This window comes from Oncorhynchus gorbuscha, unplaced genomic scaffold, assembly GCF_021184085.1.
Source record: "Oncorhynchus gorbuscha isolate QuinsamMale2020 ecotype Even-year unplaced genomic scaffold, OgorEven_v1.0 Un_scaffold_14685, whole genome shotgun sequence".
Taxonomy (NCBI): Eukaryota; Metazoa; Chordata; class Actinopteri; order Salmoniformes; family Salmonidae; genus Oncorhynchus; species Oncorhynchus gorbuscha.
In genome coordinates this window covers 1-5,329 of record NW_025756615.1, presented here as the reverse complement: position 1 = coordinate 5,329, position 5,329 = coordinate 1, and the positions used below count along the sequence as shown (strand labels likewise).

The 5,329-nt window shown below is 51.0% G+C and overlaps 1 long non-coding RNA gene across 1 annotated transcript; it reads left to right on the top strand.

Annotated features, from left to right (window-relative positions):
• The first annotated feature begins 521 nt into the window (after positions 1-521).
• LOC124030735 lies at positions 522-5,220 on the top strand. The gene is made up of 3 exons (XR_006838021.1): positions 522-585; positions 2,809-2,986; positions 5,150-5,220. It is a non-coding gene; the product is annotated as an uncharacterized LOC124030735 (long non-coding RNA).
• The last annotated feature ends 109 nt before the right edge of the window (positions 5,221-5,329 follow it).

Genomic DNA, 5,329 nt, shown 5'->3' with positions numbered 1-5,329 from the left:
TCACAGGGTGGGTAGTCTGTATTGACTCTGTTTGGGTAGGCCCCTCTCTCTGTTTCCACAGGGTGGGTAGTCTGTATTGACTCTGTTTGGGTAGGCCCCTCTCTCTGTTTCCACAGGGTGGGTAGTCTGTATTGACTCTGTTTGGGTAGGCCCCTCTCTCTGTTTCCTGCCCTTTGATCAGAAGAAGTGAGAGAAGCTTTGGTGGAATGGACGGATGAAGTGAAGTAGTGTAACTCTCCAAAACATGCCACATCATTACATGAATTATCTTGAGGACAAAAACGCCTTCACAAAGACAGTACAAATGTGGTTGCTTACTTTGAACAGTTTGCCTTTGTTTGATTTTGAAAAACAGTTTGCCTATATTTTTGACCTTTCCAAGACACAATGTGTGAATTTGAATATGTGTTGTTATTATCACAGTGGTATGGTGATCCACGTCTATGTGGAGGTGCTGGAGAGGGCCAGCCTGGGGTGCAGGGACACAGAGGAGAACAGAGTCACTCTGGTTCTGGGCAAGGTGGCAGGATCCCATGCCCTGGGATCAAATGTCGGACACAGAGGTCAGAGGTCACATGGTACAAGGTGATTATTCCAGCAGATTTTTGGATGGTTGGATGGTTGGGTGGATCGATGGATGGTTGGTTGGTTGGTTGGATGGTTGAATGAATGGATGGGTGGGTGAGTTTGTGGGTGGGTGGGTGAGTGGGTGGATGGGTGGGTGTAGGTGGGTGGATGGATGGGTAGGTGGATGGGTGGGTGGGTGGGTGGGGGTGGGTGGTTGGTTGGGTAGGTGGGTGGTTGGTTGGTTGGTTGGTTGGTTGGTTGGGTAGGTGGGTAGGTGGGTGGTTGGTTGGGTAGGTGGGTGGTTGGGTAGGTGGGTAGGTGGGTGGTTGGTTGGGTAGGTGGGTGGTTGGTTGGTTGGGTAGGTAGGTGGGTGGTTGGTTGGTTGGTTGGTTGGTTGGTTGGTTGGTTGGTTGGTTGGTTGGTTGGGTAGGTGGGTGGGTGGGTGGGTGGGTGGGTGGGTGGGTGGGTGGGTGGGGTGGTTGGTTGGTTGGGTAGGTAGGTGGGTGGTTTGGTTGGTTGGTTGGTTGGTTGGTTGGGTAGGTGGGTGGTTGGTTGGGTAGGTGGGTGGTTGGTTGGTTGGTTGGGTAGGTGGGTGGTTGGTTGGTTGGTTGGGTAGGTGGGTGGTTGGGTAGGTGGGTGGGTGGTTGGTTGGGTAGGTGGGTAGGTGGGTGGTTGGGTGGGTGGGTGGGTGGGTGGGTGGGTGGGTGGGTGGTTGGTTGGTTGGTTGGGTAGGTGGGTGGTTGGTTGGTTGGGTAGGTGGGTGGTTGTTCGGTAGGTGGGTGGTTGGTTGGGTAGGTAGGTGGGTGGTTGGTTGGGTAGGTGGGTAGGTGGGTGGTTGGTTGGTTGGTTGGGTAGGTGGGTGGTTGGTTGGGTAGGTGGGTAGGTGGGTCGTTGGTTGGGTAGGTAGGTAGGTGGGTCGTTGGTTGGGTAGGTGGGTAGGTGGGTCGTTGGTTGGGTAGGTAGGTTGGTAGGTAGGTAGGTAGGTAGGTAGGTAGGTAGGTGGTTGGTGGGTAGGTTGGTTGGTTGGGTAGGTGGGTAGGTGGGTAGGTTGGTTGGGTAGTTGGGTAGGTGGGTAGGTGGGTTGGGTAGGTAGGTAGGTAGGTAGGTAGGTAGGTAGGTAGGTAGGTAGGTAGGTGGTTGGTGGGTACGTTGGTTGGGTAGGTGGGTAGGTGGGTAAGTGGGTAGGTTGGTTGGGTAGGTGGGTAGGTCGGTAGGTTGGTGGGTAGGTTGGTTGGGTAGGTGGGTAGGTAGGGTAGGTGGGTAGGTTGGTGGGTTGGTTGGGTAGGTGGGTAGGTGGGTAGGTGGGTAGGTGGTTGGTTGGGTAGGTGGGTGGGTGGTTGGGTAGGTGGGTAGGTGGGTGGTTGGTTGGGTAGGTGGGTAGGTAGGTGGGTCGTTGGTTGGGTAGGTGGGTGGGTGGGTGGGTGGGTGGTTGGTTGGGTAGGTGGGTAGGTGGGTTGGGTAGGTGGGTGGTTGATTGGGTAGGTGGGTGGTTGGTTGGTAGGTGGGTGGTTGGTTGGGTAGGTGGGTAGGTGGGTGGTTGGTTGGGTAGGTGGGTAGGTAGGTAGGTGGGTCGTTGGTTGGGTAGGTGGGTAGGTAGGTTGGGTAGGTGGGTAGGTGGGTAGATGGGTGGTTGGGTAGATGGGTTGGGTAGGTGGGTAGGTTGTTTGGGTAGGTGGGTAGGTTGGTTGGGTAGGTGGGTAGGTTGGTTGGGTAGGTGGGTAGGTGGGTAGGTTGGTTGGGTAGGTTGGTTGGGTAGGTGGGTAGGTTGGTTGGGTAGGTGGGTAGGTAGGTGGGTGGGTTGGTTGGGTAGGTGGGTGGGTAGGTTGGTTGGGTAGGTGGGTAGGTAGATGGGTGGGTAGGTTGGGTAGGTGGGTAGGTTGGTTGGGTAGGTGGGTAGGTGGGTAGGTTGGTTGGGTAGAGGGGTAGGTTGGTTGGGTAGGTGGGTAGGTGGGTAGGTAGGTAGGTGGTATATTTATGGACGGCAGGTTTTACCTGATGTTTGTTTCTCTTCAGAATGTAATTATGGTATCATTCCACTGCATCTAAGACTTTACACAAACTCCTCACCTTTAGTAAACACAAGTACAAGCCTTACACACCCATGTGCCCGGTTACACACCTGCTCACCTGTGACAGGTCAACACATGTATGGAATAAATAGACGAACGTACAAAGAAATGAACAAACGACTGAACAGGCAAACAAGTGAATAATGGCTTTACATCATGGGTTTCTCTGCAGGATGCCAGGCCTGTGTGTGAGATACAGGATAAGAGGACTATCTCTGTGGTAGACAGGTATACTCTTCTGCTGGGTACTGTCTATGTGAGTGATGCTACAGTGTATTTCTGTGACTACACCTACGAAGACAACGGGATCCCCTGGACAGTCAGGAGATCTGTTAACGTCTCGGTCATACGTAAGTACGGGAGGACTGTCGCTGCAGGCTGTCTCCCAACACACACCCATACACACACCACACACCCATATACACACCACACACCCATACACACACCACACACCCATACACACACCACACAAGATGAACACACACCCATACACACACCACACAAGATGAACACATGCCCATACACACACCACACAAGATGAACACATGCCCATACACACACCACACAAGATGAACACACACCCATACACACAACACACAAGATGAACACACACCCATACACACACCACACAAGATGAACACACACCCATACACACACCACACAAGATGAACACACACCCATACACACACCACACAAGATGAACACACACCCATACACACACCACACAAGATGAACACACACCCATACACACACCACACAAGATGAACACATGCCCATACACACCACACAAGATGAACACATGCCCATACACACACCCACACAAGATGAACACACACCCATACACACACCACACAAGATGAACACACACCCATACACACACCACACAAGATGAACACACACCCATACACACACCACACAAGATGAACACACACCCATACACACACCACACAAGATGAACACACACCCATACACACACCACACAAGATGAACACAGGGCCATACACACACCCATACACACACCACACAAGATGAACACACACCCATACACACACCACACAAGATGAACACACACCCATACACACACCACACAAGATGAACACACACCCATACACACACCACACAAGATGAACACACACCCATACACACACCACACAAGATGAACACACACCCATACACACACCACACAAGATGAACACATGCCCATACACACACCACACAAGATGAACACAGGGCCATACACACACCCATACACACACCACACAAGATGAACACACACCCATACACACACCACACAAGATGAACACACACCCATACACACAACACACAAGATGAACACACACCCATACACACACCACACAAGATGAACACACACCCATACACACACCACACAAGATGAACACACACCCATACACACACCACACAAGATGAACACACACCCATACACACACCACACAAGATGAACACACACCCATACACACACCACACAAGATGAACACACACCCATACACACACCACACAAGATGAACACACACCCATACACACACCACACAAGATGAACACACACCCATACACACACCACACAAGATGAACACACACCCATACACACACCACACAAGATGAACACATGCCCATACACACACCACACAAGATGAACACATGCCCATACACACACCACACAAGATGAACACACACCCATACACACACCACACAAGATGAACACATGCCCATACACACACCACACAAGATGAACACACACCCATACACACACCACACAAGATGAACACAGGGCCATACACACACCACACAAGATGAACACAGGGCCATACACACACCACACAAGATGAACACACACCCATACACACACCACACAAGATGAACACACACCCATACACACACCACACAAGATGAACACACACCCATACACACACCACACAAGATGAACACACACCCATACACACACCACACAAGATGAACACAGGGCCATACACACACCCATACACAAACCACACAAGATGAACACACACCCATACACACACCACACAAGATGAACACACACCCATACACACACCACACAAGATGAACACATGTCCATACACACACCACACAAGATGAACACACACCCATACACACACCACACAAGATGAACACACACCCTTACACACACCACACAAGATGAACACACACCCATACACACACCACACAAGATGAACACACACCCATACACACACCACACAAGATGAACACATGTCCATACACACACCACACAAGATGAACACACACCCATACACACACCACACAAGATGAACACACACCCTTACACACACCACACAAGATGAACACACACCCATACACACACCACACAAGATGAACACATGCCCATACACACACCACACAAGCACGATCACATGCACACACTTACGAATCGCACACACACACCACACATGCTCGTTCACATGAACGCACACATACTGTACACACACACATTCTAGTAAATGTCACTTTTACCTCCACAGCCGCTGACACCAAAGACCCTCCACAGATTACTTATCCCCATGGCAACGAGGAGGGCGTGGAGCTGGGTGAGTGCAGAGCCTGAGGTTGAATGATTGATATGATGATGGCAGGTGTATAGAGTATGATCACTGTGTTTCACCAGTTTATGGCTTCGTCCTAAATGGAAACTTATTCCCTAT